The 24903-nt window shown below is 50.4% G+C and overlaps 1 long non-coding RNA gene across 1 annotated transcript in view; it reads right to left on the reverse strand.

Annotated features, from left to right (window-relative positions):
- Window positions 1-13458, reverse strand: part of LOC117245223 — a 17598-nt gene extending 4140 nt beyond the window's left edge. The window contains exons 1-2 of the long non-coding RNA XR_004499663.1: window positions 13378-13458; window positions 12622-12795 (exon numbers count right to left, since the gene is read on the reverse strand). This is a non-coding gene — a long non-coding RNA (uncharacterized LOC117245223). The remainder of the gene's footprint in view (window positions 1-12621; window positions 12796-13377) is intronic.
- Between the last annotated feature and the right edge of the window lie 11445 nt (window positions 13459-24903).

The following is a 24903-nucleotide window of genomic DNA, read 5'->3' on the forward strand; positions in this document are numbered from 1 at the left end:
CAGTCCCCACCCTGCCAAGCCCCCACTCAGGTCCCACGTGTTGCCTCATCCTCTCATGGCTGCATCTGCCTCTGCTCTGGCCTTGGCTGAGGTTTTGCCTGGGCTCGTATCTGCCTGGAACAGCACTGGGATTTGGTTTTAAATCTGTTTGCTTCCTCCCAGTAATTCTCCTTTTCCTTTTATCTTTTGACACCGTCTTTGGCACCCAAGGCAAAGCCACTTCCCTGCACCCTCGAGGACCCTTCAGAGCCCCACCACAAACAGCAGCAAAGTGCACCCCTCTCCTCCCTCAGAGCTTTTCCAACTCTTTCCTCTCTGAAACCTCCAAGAAAATCCCCCCAAGCAGCCACGCTGCCGCTGTGCCAAGGCCACTGCTGCTCCTGAAAGCCACAGGTTGCTCTTGCTGCTCCCAAGCTCAGTGTCCACATCACCGTGGGCTCCATCCTTGTGTCCACACTGTCCCTGTCCCCACCTGGGCCCTCCCCCTGCAGCAGCAGAGCTGATAATCTGCGTGTCAGGAAGACTCGTGCATCCAAACAAACTCCAATTCCTTCCATCTCCCTCGTAAAGGAAAAATTCATCCTTTGCAATTTCTTTTTATGAGACCAGCTTTTACAGACCCTCCAGCTCTCGTTATGGAAAATAAGTGGAAACTCCTGGCAGGGGATTATATTCTTTGGGTTTTTTTTTTAATATATACAAGCAAAAGCGTATATTATGCGCTGCCTACGTTGGCTTTGCCAACAAAATTTGCTGATGCTTGCAAAAACTATAGGATAGTTGTCCAAATTTGCCTGCCACTTGCTACTCATAGACAGTCATGAATTGTCCCTCTTGCTGACAAGTTAATGTTGCATCATAAACTGCAAGTTTTGTTGCTATAACACATGACTGAATTCAATATGTCAGGAAAATGATTAATTGCCCCAGAGATTTGGATCTTTAAATATAGCATAAATTCAAAAGCCCAATGTTCTTCATTCTAATGCTGGTAGAATTTACATCATGGTTAATAAATAACAGGCCTCCTTCAGAAATTAGGTCGTTAGATTATTCTATTTGCAAACAAAAATTCAATCAGATGGAACTGGTAAGATCTAGGATACATTGATGAGACTTTTGTGCCATCTCAAAAGCTTATGGGGATAATTTCAAGGAAATCCTGGTCTGACTTTCATGTGTTTGCAAATTTAGGTGCTCCAGCATTGGGGAAAGATTAAAAAAACAAAAAAAGGCTCTTTGCAGCAACTCAGAAATTCGTATCTGATTAAATCCCAGAAGAACGGTGCAGGTTGTCACAAGGGGCAGACACTGATCTCGCTGTGACAGGACCCAAGGGAACGGCTGCAGCTGTGTCAGGAAAGGTTTAGGTTGATATCAGGGCAAGGTTCTTCCCCCAGAGGTGCTGGCACTGCCCAGGCTCCCCAGGGAATGGGCACAGCCCCGAGGCTGCCAGAGCTCCAGGGATGCCCAGGGTGGGATGTTGGGGGGTCTGGGCAGGGCTGGGAGCTGGATCCATGATCCTGGTGGGTCCCTTCCTACCCAGGATATTCCATGATTCCATGAAAACAGGACTCTCAGCATTTGGAGCTGCAGTTGCAAGAGGTTCTTCCAAGCCCTGTCTGCATTGTTCAGCACCATTATGACAAAAGTGCTCTGAACTCACACATTCTGCAGTGGTTCTGCTGTTTTTTGTGTAGCTGGGATGCACAAGACCATAACCAAAGGACCTCATTCCAGGGTGACACACAATTTTGAGTGCTCTGCTGAGCATGGTCACACAGCACCACAACAAAACCCAGGCTCTCCCCACCAAAACAACCAAACCACTGCACAACAGCTGGGTTACTGCAGCAGAACCAAGGGATTTGTCCATCCCAAAGACGAGCACTTTCTCCAGTGCATCCACAGCCATCACAGATGGCTTTTGCCAGTGCTTGACAGCAAATCTGCAGAGAGAATTACTTCTGGTGGGATGCTCAGACAAACCCACAGACAGGCAGGAAGGGGCCACATTTCCCTTCCTGAGCCAATCCTGTCCATTTTCACACACCTCTCCAGCACAGAGCAGCCTTCCCAGACCCAGCACCCCACCAAGAGCCTGGGAAGAGCTGCTGTTGCCAGGAGGCACACGGAAAAATAGAAGCCAATTATAAGTGATGGCTGGGCTGACAGTGAGCACTTTTAATACAGCTGCCACCCACGAATGCCAATACACTGGACTGAATCCCTTTCTCATCAGCCCTTTGTATGCTGCAGGCTGCCAAGGGGAGCACGGCCCCCAGCACGACAGAGCCTGACCTCAGAGCTGCCTTCCCAGGGTGTGGGATGAGGGAATCAGTGCTCTGAGGCTGCAGGAAGCAGATGTGGATAAAATCCACTGGGACATTACCAGTTTGTTAAGCTGCTACCTGTGTCTGCTTTGTTTCTCAGAAACCCTGGCAGTGCAGGAAGAATCAATATTTCCCCAGCGTTAGAGGATGCCTGGAATTAGAACAGGCTGCTTTTACCCAGAGCACACCTATTCCCAGGAGCTGCAGGGAAATTTGGCACATAAATGCAATTGATTGAACGGCTTTGTCATAATACAGACCTGGAGTCAGTCACACTGTGGGGAGGAGAGGGGAACACCCTGGGGGCTGCAGGGAGACCTTGTCTCCTGCCAAGGGACACAGCAGCTGGTGGAGACCCCAGAGAGGAGCTGCATCAGGGCTCTCCATCCCTCTGCTCCTGCCCCAGGGCCAGGCTGGCTCTGGCAGCAGCCACCAGCACCAGCCTTGGTGTTAAACAACACATCTGGCTGCCTGTGCTCTCACAGCCCAGCGCTCCAGAAAACACCAGCAGCTCTCAGGACAGAGGGCTCTTTCCTATTTTCTCTTTAAATGCCTCCCTGCTTCTCTTGGGGCAGAGGAAGGTTGGTAAATAGAGCCCATGCTAGCACAGAAACACAAGCCTGGCCTGTACCTGGGTTGTTTTTTTAGAAAATGTTCTCCACTGAGGCTTTTCTGTTCCCTCCAGTCTCCACACCGGGACCCCAAGCTTTGGCCAAGCCTCTGCTCCTAACACTTTTTTGTTTTCTTAAATGGACTGAGAAGCCCTTTCATAAAGTTCACTTGAGGAAAACACATTCATCCCAGGGTCCTAGCAGGATTTCAGCTCAGCCCCTCACTCACATCAGCAATGAACCCATCTCATGACAATGTTCTGGCCTCGAAGAACCACATCCATGCACAAAAAAAAATCCTTTCTGAGAAGATTTTTGCATCCATGGAGCTGCAAGGACTTAGAGCAGTTCTCTCACCACAGCTCTCCAGGTGATGGACACCAACCTGAGGCTCTCCCTCAGCTGCCCCTGCCTGCTGCTGATGTGGTCTTTGGGAAAACACAGCACTTAAGACATCTTCCCTCCCCATTTTCAAGTCTGGGCACCTAAGTGTGAACACAACTATCTGTTTTTGACAGTGCCCTGTAGTTTTTCCAACCCTGAAGTGTGGAAAGCAATGTTTAAAAAATGGGTGGAATGTAAAATGTGAAATTGTCAGATTTATGTTTCAGACCTGGGCTATTCCACACTATTTTTTGAAGGGCAAGTTCTCACTGCTGGAGGAAGGCACAATAAAGTCCAAAATAAAGTGCTTTACAGGGTGACTCATCCTGACCCAACAAACAGGTCCTGGGACTAACCCTGACCCTGTTGTATGGATCTGTCCAGACAATTTGCCCATCTCCTGTCAGATTTCCGTCAGAATTTAGGAAAGGCACAGAAATGAGCAAGACGACAACAAGCAGATGCAAAAACACCTGGAAAATAAACCCCTGGCTGCAAAACAATTTAGTGAAGTCACAAATAAGCCCAGCAGAATGAGTTGTCTTTCCTGGCTGTCCAGTCACAGCCACCTCCCAGGAAGTATGAAACATCAGTATGGGATGGAGATGAGTTTCCCAGAAGTCCAAGTAGGAAGGGACCAGGAGTGGAGGCAGCAGAGAAAGTTTGGTGTCCCAGGGGAGCAGCCACACACTGCTCCAAAAGCTGACCTTCCAGTCCTGCACAATGAGGGGGAGGCTTTAACCACTGCCAAGAAAAGCAGGCAGATGGGAAGGGGCAGATGTAATAATCTGGAGGGGTTCCCTCCTGTGGGCACCACAGGAATGAGAAATGAAGCTCAACACAGAGGTGGAGTCTGCCTGAAAGCTGGCACAACACGCCACTGCTCTGAAGGATTTCAGTTCTCACATGCTCCATTTTTCCAACCCAACTAGATGAATTTTTCCACAGAAGCAGATGCTTTTCTTGAAAGATTTCTTTCAGCAGAAATGCCAAATTCTCCATCAGGAAACTGTTCTGATGGAAGCATTTTCAACCAGTCCCATTCGAGGTCTATTTCAGGACTGGCCTTTGCTGGCCTGAGTCAGTTCTTTAACTCATCATGGGTTGTTTTTCCTGCCATTACGTACTTTTAAATTGAGAGTGTCTCTGCTTTAACTGAGCTCCTGCTACTGTTTAGACAAGTCCTTGTTCTGAGTCAGGTCATGAACACGGAGCACGGCAGCCCTGGCGTGAGCAGGGCCTGCCAGGAAACCATCACTCCCAGTAGGGAATCCCTTCCCAGCAGGACTGTGCCTGCTGCACAGGCATTGCTCATCCCTCCACACTTTTCTCCCACCCTCCCCTCTCTGAAAATCCAACTATTTCTGACCAGTTTTAAGGCATTTTTCCCCACTCCACCCACTTCCAGTGTGATGTCAGTACAGTTTAAAACCATTGTCTGGTTCCACAGGGTCATTTCCACTGACATTGCCACAGATGAGCTGGGAATGATTTCTTTCCCTGCTCAGTTCCAGCTCAGCATTCTGCAGCATCCATGCTGCACCCCCCTGCCCTCCAAGAGCAGGAGGACCAGGGTACCAAGGAGCAGCAGATGTCACCAGGACAGCAAGGTATGGCATCAAGCAGCTTGGGATGCTCCAACCACATCTCCAGGCCTCACTCGAGCGTTTTGCCACCCTTCCCAAGGAGGGCTTTGACCAAACCCACGTGTTTTCCATTACTGGGATGGGATCTGGGCAAGCTGAGCTGCAGACAATTAACAGGACAGAGTCCCATAGCTCTGACCATGGAGAGCAGCAACCTCTGCCTTGAGCCACAAAACAGAGAAGCACCCAGCAGCAATTTCCTACATTTCCATTTAGGTTGGCAAAGACCTTTAGTTCATTATTTCCAACTGTTAGCCCAGCAGCACCACATCCAGAAAAATCACATCCCTAAGTGCCCACCTTTTGGAATTCTCCCAAAGATTGAAATTCCACCCCTTCCCTGGACAGCCCGTTCAATGCCTGACCACCTTGTCAGTGAAACAATTTTCCCTAATATCCCAACCTAAACTCCCACAGCATGACATCAGAACATTTAATTTTGTTTAATTGTTTGTTACTTGGGAGAAGGGACTGATCCCCACCTTGCTCTCCTCAGCTGAAAGGAGGCTGTGGTGAGAAGGTCCCTACTCAGCCTCCTTTTCTCCCAACTAAAAACCCAGTTGCCTCAGCCACTTCTCTCAACACTTGTGCTCCAGACCCTTCAACCCTTCTTTGGAAGCACAACAATTAACAAATTTAACAACAGCATTTAACAAACGCCACCAAATTGCTCCCCGTTGAGAAAGCCACTGGCACAGCTGTCCCTGCCCAGGGGTGGTGGGGACCTCTTCCCACACCTCACCCTTTCTCGCATCTTCTCCCAGGAGGGAGCAGAGGATTTGTGAGCAGAGGATTTGTGGCCTCCGCTTGCCCTCTTGTGGTGCAGCTCCAGCCAGGCAAGGCAGCACTTTTCAATATTTACCCGCAGCTGGAAGCTCAAGTCTCCAGGTCACACCTGGAAACATCAGCGCGTTTTCCCGAGGTAACTTCAGACCTCTCCAAAGCACCGGCTGTGCCGAGCTGTCGCTGCAGCTCACAGCAGCATCCTTCCACTCAATGCTGGTTTTCATAGAAGCATTAAAAAAATAAAAAAAAAAAAATTCTATGCGTAAGAGGATTGGATTTCCAGTAAAAACTCCAGCCAAAAACCATTTGAAAGTTTGTGTTTGTTTGTTTTCTTTAAACAAATCAAAACAAACTCTGCTTTAGCCAAGAACTGAACCAGAAAGTTATTCTTGTCCCTCCACAAATAAGTCCTGTGGAACACTGGATCCTTTCAAACCAACAACAAAAGCTGTACCATAAATAGAGATTACTTGTTTTCACTTCTATCATTTCCATTACAAAGACACTTCATCTTTTATTGAACTAGCTCGTGGTTTAAATTAAAATTTATTTTTAAATAGAAATATTGTTCCCTTCACTGAGTGGTGAAGGCACACCAGGGTGGGAGATCAATAGCACTGGTGGCTGTTAGACTCCCCCTGTCATTTGGGAAGGTAGTTAAGTTCACAGCACTGCCTGAAGCGAGTTAAAAACATCTTTACAGAGGATCTTAGACACTGGGACCTTGGAGTGTTGGGCCTCCTGAGCTCAGCCTCACCTCCAGCTCTCTCTAGAAACCTGCAGCTGTTCTGGTGCCCCAATGGCACAGGGATGTATTTGGTTTTGTTGGATGACCTTTGGAAAGGCCCTGCAGACCTTCATTGGTCCCCCTGGGATCCACAAGGTTTGTCACTCAAGCGTGTGCTGTGAGCTCCAAACAAGAAACCCTGGAGTAGAGCACAGAGATGTCCCACATCCCATCTGACTCCATTCCTCGAGGTGTTCTAGGTGCACAGGACTCCAAAGAACCTGGCCTAGTGGAAGGTGTCCCTGCCTGTGGATGTAATGAGATCTTTAAGGTCCCTTCCAACCCAAACCACGCTAATATTCTAGGATTTACAGTCACTTAGACAAGCAAACCCTGCAAGTGTAGTCACCATTCCCCAAAACAACACAGCCTCCAGGCACAGAAATCTGCTGTGGTTGAACTTCAGCTCAGGACAGAGCCCAGAGGATGGAGCTGCATGCCCTGTGCAGGCCTGATGATTTAATAGCTCTTTCGAGATCTGCTCTTAGAATTTGAATTTCAGAAAAACAACAATCCCAAGAAAATCAATGGAAAAGCAATTTGCTGAATGGTTAAGCCATAAGAGCCAATCCATACTTTGACCAGCCCATCACAAGCACACCAAGGACTTTAGAAAGCCATTAATGCTCCAACTTCCAAACAGCATAAAGCACAAAGGGAGAAAAAGCAGATTTAAACTGGCTGAGATGCACAGGAGCCAGGAGTGCTCTGCTGCCATCTCCAGTGCAGAGAGAAAACCTGCCTGTGCCTCGTGATCTGATGGATACTACACACATTTTGCAAGTTAGAGAAACCCATGGGCCACTTGCCATTTGAGCTTTCCTTCAAGTGCACTGCCTGAAAAGCATCTCCTTCTGCTACAGCTGGGCACTTTGGTCTGATCCCCTTGGGGCATTTCCTGCTTCCCAGACTTGGGCACTGTCCCCTGTGCTCACGCTGGAGGAGAGGTGAGAGGCCTGCAGGGATGCCATAACCACTGGGACACAGAGCTCCCACCAGGCCACAAGTGGTTCTTTTGTGAGCATCACCCAAACACCACCATCAATCAACAAACACAAACACCACCGCACGTTTGGGCTGGAGCTTTGCTCTCCAAGCCTGGCTGAGCTCATTAAGGGGGCTCCAGGGTGCCCTAGGCACCGCTCGGGCTCCGTGCTCTTTCACCCGAGCAGGAGACAGCGGGCAGGGCTCTTTACACCCTGGCACTGAGCTGTCAGCCTGAACTGGGAACAAGCAAAACGACCAAACAACACTAATTGGGTTCATTGCATCCCCTGCCAGGGATGTGGCAGCTTTTGGGCGCCACCACCAGCACCTCCAGGCTGGGTTGGTGCTGCACCACAGAAGGGCAGGGACCGAAGGGATGTATTTCTCCTGGCTGCCTGGTCTGAAAGGACCTTCCCGAGATTTGCACCACTACAGATTCAGAGTCTTACGGGAAAAACAGAAATCTGGCATTCCACAGAGGAAAACAAACCAAACAAGCCCAGGTATGGCTGCTGGAGCCCTGCCAGCCCCAGGAGTGGTGGCATGAGCTCCTCACCAGCTGCACATGGCCAGCAGCTCCCCTCCCGTGTCACCCTCTGTCCAGAGGGCTCAGCTCACCCATCAGGACCCCTGTGGCACTCCCAAAGCCCACTGCCCCCCTCACCCACGCTGACATGGAGCCAGGAGGATGCTCAGTGCCTCTGGCACACACTCCCTGCTGAGGCAGGACCACCCAGCCTCAGGAGCTGCCCAGCCCGGCCCGGGAGCAGATGGAGGCCAAGTTCTCATTACTGCAGATCATTAGCTGGACGGGAAGAGCCTCCCCTTATCGCTTTCCCACGTTGACACCAAAGGAGCTGCATCCCTCTGCTCCCACCCGGAACGTCTGCTGGCTCAGGTCGAGGTGAGCCCCAACCCAAGGGCATTAACCCTTTCTGCACCACTGCAGCTCCTTTCATTGCTGTTTCAGCCCCTGAGGACATCCCTGGGGAGCCAAGCAGCTTAAAGCAGCACGTTTCACTGGTACATAATTTCAGGACTGACATAGTTTAACCAGAACCAAAATCCCACCTGAAAGGTGATTACTGTCAAACTGGAGCCATGCCAACTGCTGTCTGGGACTCTTCATTTTCCCTTACCAACAACCAGGCCAGGTGCCAGGGGGATCAAAATAACTGTGGGTAAAGCCTTGCTCAGCCCCCTCAGCCATCAGTACCAGCACAGCCAAGGGGAGAAGGAACCTCAGGAAGGCCTAAAGCTTGTATTTCCATCACAATTTAGTGACGATTTAACTTACTGCCTGACAGCTCTTTTGGCAGCAAGAATTTTTATCAATAGAGCAAACTAGGGAAGCTTTGCAAGTCAGTGAGAGCAGAGGCACAGGTACAGAGCAGTGAAGGTGACAGAGAAGCCATAACCACCCTCAGTGGCACCAGAAACCACTGACACAGGCTCAGAGGTCTGAAACAGGGATGGACATTCCCTCGGGGCAAACAAATGCCCCACAGCCCTGCAGCAAATCCCTCACCTGGGCAGGAGAGTGCTCCATCCCTGGGAGCCTGAGCCCTTCATTAACCCTCTGGGTGAGGGGACACCAGAGCATGGCACAGCAGCTCCAGCCCACAGCAAAACCATCCCCACACTCACCCCAGGAAATCCCAATCTGGGCAATAGCTGGAATGGGGCTCCCAGGGCCACAGCTCACTCAAAACACCTGCTCAAACCCCACCTTGGCTTAACTCAGTTCAGCTGGGAGCAATTCAGCTCTGTAACAGCTCTGCTCCTCCCTGGGGAGCCCCTGCAGCCCAGGGCTCTCTGCTTCATGTTCCCTGACCTGCCCTCGAGGAGTCAGAGTGCCCCTGACAGAGGCTTTGATCCCATTCCTGACTGCTGCTGTTCTCCTGAAGGGCACCTTGCTGTCCTTCCCCCCAGCACCTTCTCCCTTTACACTCCCAAAATGCTTCTTTTTGTGTCCCAGGTATTTCCCAGTGCTGTACCTCCTGCTCCTTTGGGCACAGCAATGGAACAGCACCCAGCCCTCAGCCCCACACAGATTACAGCTCTCTGTGCTGGAGCTGCTCAGCCCCCGGCTGTATCCTCTGAACAATCTACCAGCTAATTAGTAATTAATTATTTGCACATCCCTAATGCTTCCTTTCCAGGCTAGCAGAGCATTTTATGAGCATAAAGAAACCAAAACCTATCGTTCCCCAGAGCCAGCAGGGAGCCCAACACCCCCAGGGATGCCAAGAGCTGCTCTGCTGCTCACACCAGCTGCTGGGACACCGCAGTTTTGGGGCACAAGCCCCATCCTCAGGTGCACCATTCACATCCTTGAGCTACAGGCAATTTTCCTCTGTGCCCATTATGCACCACTTCCATCCAATGCAGCCATGTGCAGCCACATCCACCACAGAACAGCAGGAACCCCTCTCCCCCCTCCTTTTTATTCTCCCCTAACCCAACACAAACATTACATTCTTTTTGAGCCACAACTCTGGTGTTGAACACCGTGATTTAGGAGTCTAAACACCATTGAGAAGCACATAAGAACGCCCTGCCTGCTGCAGAAGCCTCTCCTCCCTCCCAGGGCTGCAGAGGGGAGAAGGAGGACCCCAAATCAGCAGCACTTGCCAGCAGCAATTGGCATCCCAGCTGCAAATAACTCTCACTCCCTTGGCCCTCATAAATAAGAGGAAAAAAGTTAAGAATTGCTTTGCCAGATGGTTGTAGATCATAAGCAATCTGTCAAAGGAAAAATAAACTGCTCACTGCTTTTCCCCACAGGACTGAAACATACCTGGATTTCCACTTTGATAACACCAGAAACCTCACCCATACTGGGAGAAACAATATTAACTCTGCAGGAGCTGCAGGCCCATCACCCTCAATCCCTCTGTGCTTTGTGCCCCTTCCTGGTATTTATTTAGAAGTCAATAAGGCTTTCCCAGAAAATCTGAGTCCAACACACACCACAGGTACATGGGGTGTCCAGATGGATCTGTGCTGGCCCCAGGACCAGCTCCCCTTCTTCAGCACACTCTGGATAGGCCAAACTCAGAGACCACTCTGCAGAAGCCCATAAGCTGCAGCTGTTTGGAACCTGCTCCAGGAAGGCTTTTCACAGAGATTAAACACCCCAAGCACTCTTTTGGCTTTAGGGCAGCAGATCACAGCTATCCCAGGCAGGGCTATCTCTGCCTCAGCCCACCCTCTGCTGGGGCAAATCCCTCTGGACCAGCCTGTTGCTCTGGACCAGCAGCCACCTCCTAAACATCCCCACTCAGTGGAGATGTGCTCTCTGTCCCTGAGGCTGGGGGCAGCAGGCTCTCCCACCCCAACACCCCCTGCACCCCACAAACACACAGAGCCCAATTCCCCCCGACTGCACAGCCTTACCTGGAGCCTAGCAGCTCGGGGAAGAGAGCTCTCCTTCCTCCTTCCCGTGGCAGAGGCACCTCCCTGCCCCTTGAGACTGCTCCCACCCCCTCCCACCAGCAGGTGATGCCCACTGGGGCTGGCCTTGCCCACCAGCACCTGTGCAAGGGCAGGACAAAGGCTCAGGGCTCTGCTAGCACCTGCCACACGCTGATTTTCTGATTTGCTGCAGCTTTTGCAGGAGCTTGCAGGTCATCATAGCACCCCAGAATCAGGTGTGATCTCCAACTGGAAGGGATCCATAAGAATCATCCAGTCCAGCCCCTTCCTCTTTACAGGAGCACCTCACACTGCACACTCCTTGCTGCCCTCAAGTGCTTTGGGCTACAGCTGCCACTTCAAACTGGGAGGATCCCAGTCTGTACTGGGACTATCCCAGTCTGTACTGGGACCTGGCCAGGGCATCCAGTTTGTCCTGTCCCTTTCAGGCCAGGACAGACCTTTCCCTGGGTCACTTCATCATATTTACACATCAATAAAGAAGTTTCCACAAATGCTAAAACTCGTGCTGGGCTCAGCAGAGAGCCATAGGGTTTCACCCAATGCTGTTCCTCTGTCTCTGTTTTTGAAGGATACTAAACAGGAATTAGCCAGAGACAGCAGATCCTGAAGCTGGATCATTTCATAACACCTGCTCAAAAGGTGAGTGGGACAGAAGACACTGCTGTTCCCTGCCCCATCACAAACCCTTACCTCCAGCAGAGACCACAATGGGCCCAACATACCTGCCAGACTTCTTCCCAGATTTTTTGCTGCCAGATTTTTTAGAGTCTTTATGGGCCAGGCTGACTCAAGAGGCATCATCCAAATTTCCTTGTCCCGAGATTTCCCTTTTTCCCTGGTTTCTGGCCTCAGCCCACCTTGCCCACATCAAGCAGATGGTGCCCGAGCCTCGTGCTGGAAGTGCTGTTGGCCCAAATGAAGCGTAACACGCCGAGTTGTCCCTAACAAAGGGATCCTCTGTTTGGCTTTCCCGGGAGGGTTATTATAGCCGGCGTTTATTTTGGCCTGGGACCAAAACATGCATTAGTGTGCCTCATCCTGTGCACTTCTGTGTGCGGCTCTGACAGGCGTGGGGGGCTCTGCAGACGCCAGGCCAGGCTGGAGGGAAGGTTTTCAGGAGTTAAAAATCTTCTTCCCATACATGCCCTGTCCAGGGAAACGGCCCCAGGACATCCTGGGGAAGGTCCATACTGGCCCCAGGAGTGCCCATCCTTGCCCACTTTGCTGTGGGGCACTGGTGAGGGCCAGGGCCAGGCTCAGGGATCTGCCCCACGCTCCCAGCTGTGGGGCTGGGCCATGCAGTGATTAATTTTGGCTTCTCGTAGCGGGATAATGATACTGAACCCGCATCATAAATGTTTCAGGAAGCAACAAGAAAAGCAACAGGTTCACACTGTGCTGGGAGGATGGCCCTACAGCAGCTGAAGGGGTTTTCCCATTCCCAGTGCACAGAGCTACTGGAGAGATGTCTCTCCACACCAGGACATGCAGCTGCTGTCCCCCACCCATCAGTTTCTTTGAGGATGATGCCATCCTTTCCCTGCAAGCTGATGCACCTTTGACCAGGGTCAGGAGAGGCCTTTAAACTGCATTTTGTAGCCTCAAAAGAAACACCAGCAAGGTGCTGGGCAGCAGCAACAGCTCACCTGGGCTGGCAGGAGCCCCAGGACAGATGCTGGGACACTCAGTCCTGGACCAGTGCTGCTGCCACAGGTGCTGCCACTGCATCCCTGTGTGAGCAGCTCCCTCGCTGGGCTTTTGGCACCTCCTTTGCTGGGTTGTAAACGTCAAAGCAGACGGCATCTGCTCTCTGTGCCTTGCTGTAATTAGGAAACAATATTATTAAAACCACTTCCCATCTCTGCTTTCTTTTCATCTCCCCTCCTTTTCGATGTTGCTCTATTCTCTCCCCCAGCCCGTGGCCCTTTGGCTGAATGCTGATGAGCTGTTGTTTGGTCTAATCTGCAGTGCTTGTTAACGGGGTTGTTAACGCAGTTTCGAACCACCTGCTCTGGGTTGGCTTCCCCCAAGTCCTGCCCCCCCAAATCAGAGCCCATGGCTGGGAGGTGCTGGGGTTATTGCTCTTTTCTGCTCCAGATGCTCAGGGGCACCAGCTCTGCCACCCACGTTGAAACCGAGCTCTGCCCAAATCCACGTGTTTTGCTGTGAGGGAATCTGTGCCAGGGTCACTCTTTTTGTGTAAATCACAGCATAAAGGCATTGCATGAATATCTGTACACCCAGCCTTGTAACCTCCCCCACAATTATTTGTTTCCAAAAGGAGCATGGCCAGAGCTGGCAGCCACGGAGGGGGTGCAGGGATGGAGCATCTCTCCTGTGAGGGGAGGAGGCTGAGAGAACTGGGTTAGTTCAGCCTGCAAAGGAGAAGGATTGAGACTCACCTTACTGTGGCCTTCCAGGGTCTGAGAGGAGCCTACAAGAAAGATGGAGAGGGGGCATGGAGTGACCAGACAAGGTGGAATGGCTTCAAACTGAAAGAGAGTAGGTTTACACAAGATATTAGGAAGAGATTCTTCCCTGGGAGGGTGGGCAGGCCCTGGCACAGGTGCTCAGAGCTGCTGTGGCTGCCCCTGGATCCCTGGCAGTGCCCAAGGCCAGGTTGGACAGGGCTTGGAGCAGCCAGGGACAGTGGAAGGTGACCCTGGCCATGGCAGGGGGTGGAATGAGATGATCTGTAGGGTCCTTTCCAAACCAAACCAGTCTGTGATTCTATGATTTCTCCTGGGCCATTTGCTCCCACCTGAGACATCCAAGTGCCAACACTGATGAGGGATGCTTTCCAGCACTCTTTGCAACAAGGATTTTACCTTCAATTCATGCATCTTACAGTCGAATTTCAAATGTAAAATGTGGGCACAACAGCCACAGATACCCCTCCCTCTGCTGAGTGAGCTGAGTGAGAAGATGCAGACAGCAAGTGAGGAGGAACAGGGCTGCAGGAAGGGACAGGGACAGCCAGGTGACCCAGGAGAAGAGATCCCAGTGGAGCTGAGACCTTGTGGAGTTCCTGGGCCAGGGAACTGGAGTCTCCTCTCTGCCAGACACAGCAGGCTCACACCTCCCTAAGAACAGCTCTGAGCTCACTGGGCAGCAGCTGGGCTAGGGGAGTTGAGCACTATTTGTACGTGGCACTCCAGGTGTGTTAAGATGACATTTCAGCCCCAGTTCAACACCCTTTGTGACACCCCAGCTCTGAGTTACCCCACCTGGAGCTGCTCTGAGGGCTGGGAGGGAAGCCAGCTGCAATTTTCTGCTGGAGAAGCAGCTGGAAAGGCTTTTCCTCCTGTCAGCCGGAGCACACCTGGGTCTCTTGTTTTAGTATCGCTTCAGTCTAGGAGTAGGTGAAAACTTCTAGAAGTTGAGGTAACTTTCTAAGAACAAAAAGAGTACCAAAAGTGTATTGAAGACATTTGTACCATTTTCCTTCCCAATTTTCTCCTTTTGTTGAGCACTGTGTTTTGGGCTAGATGAGAGCCCTGGTCTCTGCAGAGTGCTCCTGGAGCTGGTACTGGGATCTGGAGCTGCAGACATCAGTTTGCCAAGCACAGAGATGCCTTTGAACCTAATAACTTGCAGACAATAACACTCTTTTACATGCTAATAGATAGGATTGTTCTTCAAATGTCTGACATTTATGGCAGTATAATATCTCAGGTGGAAAGCATGCCAGGGATAGGCACGACTTCCCAAGGCAAGCGCTGGGGAAGGAAAGGGATGGAATAGGAATTAATAGACAAGATTTGTGACTGATTTTCACTTTAGGTTTCCTCCAGTTGCTGCTGTTTCCTTCCCATATTTCAAAAGCTATGACTACCCTGGAAGGTAATTCACACAAAACCCCCTAAACAAAGCCATGTAAATAGAGCAGCAAACGGAGATGGGCTGTAAATCAGCATCATCCACCTGGAAGCTTTCCTGGCTGGTATCCAACTGAAAAATCAGGGCCAGGCCTCAGTAGCTCTGCTTAGTATCAGAGAGACAATAGGCAGGAATGCCTGCCTGGAGATGTTTGCTTGAAACTGATGAATTATTAATAAACTTATTGTTATTTGTTATTGTTCTTAAGCAGCTTGTCTCGGTACACATGTTAAAGTGGATTTCAGTCTTTCCTTATTATGCCTAACAAATATTTGTGTCCAGATGCAAAGTGGGGATGGAATCTAAATTCTGATGAGAGATGCCCAGAGGGAATTTGTGTGTATGGGGCAGTGGGAAATCTGGGTTTGTGTTTTTATCCCTGTCCACCTGAGGTTACTTGAGTCAAGCATCTTTCCAGTGGCCAGCCAGCCCATAAAATTATTGGAAAACCTGCTAGGAGAAGATGTGCAGCAGCTCTGAGGGGCAGAGCTGGCTCTGCACCCAAAACTCCGGGTGACTCCTTCCCCAGGCTGAGTCCTGCCAATATCTCTGCAGCATTTCCAGGGGAGAGGAGGGCTTGAGGAACAGCAAGCCTTATGTGTTTGGTGCTAGCTCATGGCTGAGACAGGAGTGGGAATATTGCCATGATGTCTACTGAATAAATATCTGCTACTGCTGCTCTCATTTGTCTGAACAGTTTTGGAGGAGTTGCAGATGGCCCTTTAAATACTTGCAAGGCCTGCAGCTTTTCCAGAGTGGATTTTTTTCCCCCTTTCTCCAAGCTACTTGGCTCCCTACAGTAATTAATATTATCTAATGGGGTGAAAAGCAAAGCAAAGCCTTCATATTTGAGATTATTCACACAAACAAAAATGTAAACAGCTGTCTGAGAGAGAAGGAAGAAATGAGCTCTGAGACAGGACCCTGCAGGAATGAGCTGCCTGGAGCTGTACAAAAGCCTGTGTGCCAGCATGTTTGGTGCCCACTGGGCACAGCCAAGAGATGCTGTGCTGCCACATCCTGGACAAGGACTGGGGCCACTAGCAGCCCCAGGACACTGCCCAGGGGGTTTGATTCCCTAGAAATCTCAATTCCCACAAAACCCGCTCCTCTCCAATGCCAGAACATCACTGTGCCCTGTCTGAAAGCTTCTCTTTCTGTCCCTGACATGATTTTTCTGTGAAATGGTCATGACTTTTTGCTGTTTTTATTTTGCCACACCTGCATTGTCCAACGAGTGGTGGCTCTGGAAGTGGCTTTTCCAAGCACCTGCACCAAGAGCTGAATTTCTGCTGTTTGCAGGCAGAACAGGCGAGAGGCTGTGGGCATCATCACCATGGATATTCCCTGCAGAGAGAAATCATGCATCGTGGGGAATGCACTTTATGTAACTCCCTGGCTGAGGGAATATTTCCCAAGTTTTTGTTACAGCCACTGAACAAATCTCTTGGCTGCACAGAAGCATCCCTGTAGTACAAAGCTGGGGAGGGGAAGGCCAGACCCAGCTCAGGGAGCAGGGAGAGCCAAGCTGCAGCCAAAATATGGTTCTGAGCTTCCAAAACATTCTGGTGGTCCAGTGGCTGCCAGGTTGGAGCCTCCTGTTTGTTCTCTGGCAGCCACCGGGCAGTTTGTGAGGCCATTCCTAACTGCAGAGCTGATGCTCACAGGATTCCAGCAGGTCAAGCCCAGGGAAGCTGTGGGGGAGGGAGCCTTGCAGGATGGCAATCCCAGGATTTGATTTCTGCCATCTAGCCCATCGTGCAGCTGCTGCTGAGGCTCTGGGGTGGTGTAGGCTCTGGATACACAGGCTTACTTGTGCTGGGGGGCTCTCCCAGCATCTCCATGGGCTCCCCATGGCTCTGCCTCAGCCCCTGGCTCAGCAGTGCAGCCCTTCATGCTCATCCTTTCCTGCTGCTCATACTTGAGGTGTGAGTAATCTGCCCCAGAGCCTCCCCCGTGGCTTGTGGAGCCTCTTGGGCTGACCAGAACAGGGTCACGGATTTCTGCTGCTTTCACAGCTCCAGCTTGATGGCTCCCTGTTGGGTTCAGGGTTTGGCCTGTCATCTCCCTGGAGCACAGCAGTGTTTTGTGGATACTGCTCTAGCAAATGGTTTTGTAATAAAAAAAGTGCTGATTAACCCTATTCCAGCAGTGTCTGTGGGACTCAGAGTGTGGTGGGTTTCAGGACACTCTCAGGCAATGTCCATGCCAGCTGCTGGACTTCCTCTGCAACAAGTGATGCTGTGCAACAAGCTCTACTGCCAACACTAATCTTGCACAGGAAAAACCCCCAATGCTATTTAGTCATTCCCCTCAGCTCCCACTGGTGTCCCTTTGGGACAGGTATTAGGGAAATTCTAGCTCTGAGAGTTTTGATAAATAAATCCTCATTGTAAGGCTGGAAAGCCTCCCACCTTTCCACTTCTGGAGGCCAGGAAACGAAGCCCAGAGAAATGATCTGGAGGATGGCCTTTCTTCCAGAGCCCAGCACTGGTTCTTCTGAAGGGAGAGGGAACTGCCTCACTTCATTCCTGGTGAAACACCTGGACAAGCTTTTCTGGCTGATTGTAGGACTCAGGCATGAAACCAACAAATCCACAGCCTTTGAATTCAACACCTCCCTCTGCCCCCAAAGTCAACAAGAGCTTTGTTCACCTCTGGACAGCTGAATTTCCACTTTATAAATCCAGCCCCCTTCTGACCTGGTGTGGGGCACCATCAGTACCGTTATTCCATTAAATCAGAGTAAAATTATTATCTTTAGTTTCCCTTTCCTTGAAGCCACGAGTCCATCCTGGCACCTGTGTGGTTAATCCCAGACCTGATTCTGCAGGTGGGGAGTCTGTGACTTCCCAGGACAATGTGTTTCCTCCAGTGGCCACAGCACTTTTCAGCTTTTCCCTCACACCTTTAGTGATATTTCTTTGAGGTGATGGGTATAAAATGTTACCAAGGCAATGGAAAATCCAGGCTCCATATTGCAGATTTATTCTCCAGCAGGACTTGGAGGGAATGGGGGAGGAGTCAAGAGCATTATTATTGAATTCATTATTATTGAATTCATCGTTATTGAATTAATTGTTATTGAATTCATTATTATTGAATTCATTGTTATTGAATTAATTGTTATTGAATTCAGAGGGAACTCCATGAGACTGGTGGGGAGGGTTGAGCTCCCACACTGCTGACCCTGGCAAAAATTACTCACCACAGGCCCTGGCCCTGCAAACCCCTGGGATCTTTGCAAACCCCTGGGGTCCCTGCAAACCCTGGGGGTCCCTGCAAACCCTGGGGGTCCCTGCAAACCCTGGGGGTCCCTGCAAACCCCTGGGGTTCCTGCAAACCCCTGGGATCCCTGCAAACCCCTGGGATCCCTGCAAACCCCTGGATGTTCCTGCAAACCTCTGGGATTCCTACAAACCCCTGGGGTCCCTGCAAACCCCTGGGGTCCCTGCAAACCCCTGGGGTCCCTGCAAACCCTGGGGGTCCCTGCAAACCCTGGGGGTCCCTGCAAACCCCTGGGGTCCCTGCAAACCCCTGGGGTTCCTGCAAACCCACGCGCTTCGGTTGCCGGCGGAGCCGCTCCCAGATGTTGCACAGCTGGACCGGGCTGTGCGGAGCAACACTGACATGCAGCGGTCAGCAGCTGCATCTCTGCCTGCCCCTGCCCTCCTCAGCTCAGCCTCACCACGGATGGCCCCAGGCCAAGCCCTGCATTGCTTCCCAAAAAGTTTAGCTACTTCCCCGTGGAAGATCCCCATCCCGGCTGGTGATTTTCCTCCCACAAAAGCGGTGTTTGCCACAGGGAAATCACCTGCTGGTTAAAGAGAGGGGGAATTACTACCAAAACCGGATTTTTTTCAGCGTGTTATTTAAATTCCTGTAAAAGTGTCCCATAACACTGCCTGTAAGTGACCGTGCTGCACCCCAGAGGGTGCTGACAGGCAGCTGTTCCCAGACGGAAAAGTCGCTGCAATGCTGAGCCAGGGAAGGAAAAGACTGGGAGGAGAGTAATTTCAGATGTTGGAGCTCTCTGCAGCTCTGGGTGTGATGTTGGCAGCTACAGTGCTCAGAAGAGTTTGGCCTCACTGGTGTCTGTGCTGAAAATCTGTCCCTTTTATCAGTGCTGATGTGTTTTGAAAGCTGGCCAGGGAAATGATGCTGGGGCTACCCTGGCTGCCAGCCCTGCTCCCCAGAGCTGTGTCATGGTCACGGTGTCAGCTCCTGTGGCACCTGGAATGAGCCAGCTGTGGCCAGCTGTTCCCATCCTCTGCTCTGCAAGGGTCCTCAGACTTGAGCCCAGCTGTGGGTGGATATCTGCCAGCCTGAAGCACCAAAACCCAGGAGTGGTGATGACAGGGAACACACAAAAAGAGAAAACGGGGAAATGATAACATCTGATGTGAGAAAAATCTCTCTTTTCCCAGATTGAGTGTCCAGTGTTTAGTAAACCAGGCATTTACAGTAAAAGTCCAAAAGATGCTGTTGTGGCATGAGAAATTGGAGCAGCTCAGGGAGGAACACTTAGGAAGGAAGAAGGAGCTCCAGTCTTCACAAAGGAGATGCTTTGGCTGGTTTGGTTCTGTATAAGGAGTCAAGCCAGGGCTATAGCAGAGCACCAGCTCAATGGAAACTTCCTGGCAAGGTGTGGTGTTTTAGGCAAAAGACTGAATAAGATTCTTGAATGTGTGAGAGGGGAAACAGTGACTAGGTGCTGGGAGAGGATTTTATCTTTGTGTGTGGCTGGGGAGACTTATTCAGGAATTTTGCATCCAGTTCAGGTGTCTGCATTTAACAGAGGGTGTTGGAGAGTGTTGAAAAGAGCTACAAAAATGATTGAAAGACTGGAGAAACAGCTTTACAGGGGAGAGAACTTAAAGACCTCCATCTGTTTGCATTATTAAAAAAAGAGGTTGAGAGGTGACTTGATGACAGTGTATAAATACCTTCAGAGGGAGAAAAGAGTGGGCACTGCAGGATCTGTAATTTAGCAGGGGAAAAACCACGGATGGCTGGAAGCAAGAGCCAGATGAAATCAAACTGGAAATTAATCACCTTCATTGTTTAAAAAAACCCCAACAGGTCCAACATTTTGGAAACAATTCAAAGGAAAAGGGTGTTTTTCTTCAGTCTCAGTGTCGGAAAATGAAGGCTGGGAGCTTTTCTCAAAGACCTGTGTTAGTTAAGGCACAAATTAGCACAGAATGGCTAATGTGGAGATTATTGGGTTGACAGGATTGTGTGGATACACCCAGCATTGTAGTGGCATCCCAAAAAATGCACTAGCACATAACTTTGGGCTTATCCACTGGGTTCCTGAGCAGGAATAATGAAGAATGTTAACTCAGGAGCAAGGATGAAGTGAAGAAAAGAAAGAGAAAAAAAAATCTATGATGGAGTTGATGGCTTTTAAGACAAAGAAAAAATAAATAAAAAATCAGAGACAAGGAAGAGCAGCCCCCTTGATGCAGGTGGAGCAGCTGGCCAGGTAGGGTCAGCCAGAATAACCCTCTGGATGTGGCAGGATGAGTTGCTGTCCTGAATTAATGAGCTGGAGAAGGGGTTTAGCTGTGCTGGTGTAGAACACACCCCTAATGACAGCCTTGAGGCCTTCTGAGTGCAAACACCAGATCTGGCTGTGGGAGGGGGTGATTTTCCCTCGCCTGGGTGCACATCTGGTGCTTTGCTCTGGACAATGGAACAGCTCCTTCCTCTGCACTCCTGCCCTTGCTGCCATTCCTGGTCCTGTTCCCACCTGAGCCCCTGGCTCCTCTCAGGCTCCTCACACCCACCCTGCTCCCAGCAGCTGGGAGCAGTTGGATTTTGGGATGTGGTGGTGCCAGGCTGTGGGCTCTCATTGCAGCAGGGAAGCTCAGGCATGAGCACACGGTGGAGAAGCAGAAATAAAAGGTTTTAGCTTTGTTGGCTGGTGGATTGTCCTGTGTTAGAGCCCAAATGGCCACTCAGGTGTCCCACCTGCCCCCCTGGGAATATCAAGGACTTGGTGTCCTGCCTTCACACTGACACTTCTCTAAATTATTCAGGGTTTACAGGGTTTGGCAGCTGAAAAGGTCAAACGCTGACAGGTGTGTTGTCCCCAGCACTGTCCTTGGCTGGGCTTTATTTCCCAACTCCTGCTGCTCGTGTGATGCTCCAGCACTGCCCTTGCTGGGGCCTCCTGGGGAATCATTGAAACAAAAATGTGGAAGGATCAAACACCTTGAGTGTTTTAGGAGGGAGCTTGGGCTCTGGGGACAGCACCTGGCTCTGTGGTCAGTCCCCTGCCTTAGGCAATGTGGGAATAGCTAATAGCCTGTCTAATTTGGACAGGCCCCTCAATCCCCAGTCCTCTCCCTCCTCAGGACCCAGGTAATAACATGCTTTCAGTGAAAAAACCTGAGTGAAAGTGAGTGAGAGGCGAAATGTCTGTGGTGGAAAGCAAGAGATTGAAAGTGTTAACAGAGCTTTAGGGTGGGTAATAGCAGGAGATTTGTAAAAAGGATCTGGAAGAAAAGCCCCTTTTCAAAGGAATTGTATAATCACTGGTAGCTCAGTGTTTCACGCTCAAGGATTGCCTTCACGATCTGCCATCAGAGGAGAGGATTTGCTGCTCTCTTCTGTAGATGAGCACTACAGAAACCCTTCCCACACCGCTTTTCTAAATCTTCTTTGAAGGGATGCTCCTCTCCCCCTGCTGAGTGTCAGGGCTGTCCCTGTTTTGTGACACACATTTGCAGAAATCATCAGGAATAAGAAGGGGAGCAGAAAGTGCCTGCCATGGAGGGGTGCCCCTCCAAATCCCAGTGTCCCCAGAGCCAGGGACTGGGGAGAGGGCTCCAGGGGCTGCACTGGAGAGGAAATATGCCCCATTTGTAGATCTGTGGGCTGCTCAGCTGCAGGCAGAGCTCTTTTGGCAGCAGGAAGGATAGAAAGGGTTTCAGTGGAAATGATCTTTATTGGCACGCACAGCTTTGCTGAAATCAACCCATTTTGTGGGAACACGTAGGAAACTATTGATGGGAAAAAAAAATCTGAGCCATTCATTTTGACCTTCAGAGGAGATTTTTTTCTTCCAAAGCATTTAATTTCAGCAAATTGTTCAGTTTAGTTTTGACATTACTGCTGAAATTGATGCCATTTTAATCTTCCACATGTGTGAGCTGCTGGTTCCTGGCTCACCCTGGCAGTGCTGAGCTCCAGCAGCACCCACAGCACCTTTCCATGCCACACCAAAGGAATCCTTCCTCACTGACGCTTCTGAAAGCTTTCTCCAGCAAATTTGGGATGGACAAGAGGATTTGGAGATGAAAACACATCTGAAAGCGCCACAATTTCCTGTGGAAGAGAAATTGTACTTTGCAAACACTGAGTCAGCAATGCAGAGCCTGACCCTCCCTGCTCAGCCCTTCTGATCCAGCCTCTCAGAGAACAGCAATACACACATACATTTGACAATATATTCTGTGTTTTGCATTTGTAGAACACTTTTGATGTGAAAAGGAGCTTAGCTTTAAATTTGTGTGATTTTGACATGCTTAAGGTTAAGCTGCTCTTTAAGCCTGTGTAGAACTGGGACCTGTTCATGGTCCACATCCCCCTCACCATGTCCTGCTGGTCTCCCCCTGGCAAGAGAGGGTGGTCTGGCAGCTGATGGCATCGATCTGAGGTGGCAGCAGACCTGTGCCAGTGCTGGGTTTGTTTATGCTCACATAGGAGTGGCGGTGGCTGCAGCACAGAGCGTTCACAGCCCTGCTCACCAGGACTTTTGCTGCTGTCTGGGAAGTTACAATAAGGACAATAACTGTTCCCTGTTTCATCCCTGCAGTGCTTTGTGCAGATGTAAAAGGTGTGTGAGGCTGGAGAGGCTGCGGGGGGCTCATGGCGTGTCCCTTCTCATGCACAGCCAGGACCCAAGGCTCCTCCTGGGTGGATTTGCAGGGAGCTGGAGGGAAGGATGCTCAGGGCTCAGTGACAGAGCTCTCCTGGGCTCACCCTTAAAGCAACATCATTATTTCAGAGACACCTACAAGGGCAGGTTCCCTGTGAGCACAGCGTGGGATCGAGCTGGACCCAGCCAAGGAGGAATTTGTCACCTTTGGGAGCTGGGTGGTGCTGGGGATGCTCCTCCTGCACACCGAGGCAAGGCTCCAGGCCTCTGCCCACCCAGCCCTGCCACCAGCAGCTGTAGGCCTGCAGAGACAACTCCCCAGGCTCCGTTTTTAACTCACTTGCTTTCATTTATATTCAAATCAGAGGATAAATGTAGGCAATGCGTGCGCTCAGCTCAGGCAAGGCTGCTGCTCCAAAGCAACCACAGAGAAGGTGTTTTATTTTTAAAATAGATAAAGGAAGAGATGAATACAGGGAGTTCTGCACTCTAAGCATCACCTTCTTGTTGCTAATGTTGGCCTGGTCATGAAAACAGAAAGATTTGTGAAAATTATTTGTTTTCCAACACATGTGCTGTTTACTTGGTTCTATTGGGGAAAATAAAGGCTTCTGTTTGTGCTTTAAGTCAGTTCCTGTGTCTCATGACCAGGTTTGTAGAGATGCTCCTGGGGCTTTTAACTTCCAATCACTCTTTATTTGATGATTTATATAAATGATAAATATGCATATGGAAAAATGAAAATATTCATGGGAGAAGTGCAGCCTAAAGAATTGATCTGCCTTGAATCAGGGCAATGCCTGACAGAGCTCTGCAAGAGGAGTGGAGGGCACCCTGCTCAGGGGCAAGCCCTGCAAAAACCCACTGAGCCAGGCTCTTAAATGAAGGTGGAACGAGCCACTGTGTGTGGCTCAGTCTCACAGGCTGTGTGCCCTGACAAGGCACATGGGATCTCACCAACAACCCTCTGCATTTAGAGCAGAATTCTGCCCTAAAAGATGATCCTGACATTCTTAAAAGTGACAGTGCCCTTTTGCAGTGTGCTTTAAGCACATGTGTGCTGACACCTCCATGTGTTGACCAGGCTGGACTCAGCCTTGTGCCTCAATCCCCACGGCAGAGTTGTGCTGCCTTGTCTTTTCTGGGCTTTGCCCACCCCAGAGCACACAGAATTGTCAAAACCTACTTAATACATGTTGAATTAATGGGAGCTGTGCAGCAAAATGCTGCTGGGTGCTTGGAATGCAAAGCTTGAGCAGAGGATTCATTACTCCTGGATTGCAATTAATGATAATTAAAAAAAAAAAAAAAAAGAAGTTTTTGTATTGAGAGTTATGCTGGATGTCAGAATTAACATCTCATTGAATTACCAAAGCTTTCAAGTAGTGGGTGGTGGAGAGTGGCTTGGGGCTTGCAAATAGGTCAGAGAAAGAGCTGCTTGCTAAATATCTGATAGAAACTTTCCACTGGGGAAGAAAATCTTGCTGATTTGATGGAATAGGAACAATTCTTGGGAGGATGTCTATTCTCTTAAAACTCATGGAAAAAGCAGGCATGGAGGCGGGGCTGCCTGCATGAGACCTGGGCTCTGTGGCTTGTTCCCCGGGGATCCCTCCTGCTCACATATGCATTATTCCCCTTCTCATTGCAAAATGAAAACACAAAAAGAAGGGAAGCGTGAACATTTTGGTGGCGTGGTGCCAGCACAGGTCTTCTCTGTGCCTTTGGCAGCTCCAGCTGTACACCCTGGAAAGCAGCCACTGGTTTTTCGGGCGTTTGGGTTTTTAGGTTCGGGCAGGGGTGGTTTGGGACCGGTGCTCTGGGCTGTGGAGCACTTGCAACTCTGCGTGACATCAACAGGGGGAGCGGCAGGTCCTGCGGAACTGTCCCTGCGCCGGGCCTGGGACGTGCCATCCTCCATCCCTTCACCAGCATCCTGCATCCCTTCACCAGCATCCTTCATCCCTTCACCAGCATTCTCCATCCCTTCACCAGCATCCTTCATCCCTTCACCAGCATCCTCCATCCCTTCACCAGCATCCTCCATCCCTTCACCAGCATCCTCCATCCCTTCACCAGCATCCTGCATCCCTTCACCAGCATTCTCCATCCCTTCACCAGCATCCTGCATCCCTTCACCAGCATCCTGCATCCCTTCACC

This window comes from Parus major, chromosome 17, assembly GCF_001522545.3.
Source record: "Parus major isolate Abel chromosome 17, Parus_major1.1, whole genome shotgun sequence".
NCBI lineage: Eukaryota > Metazoa > Chordata > Aves > Passeriformes > Paridae > Parus > Parus major.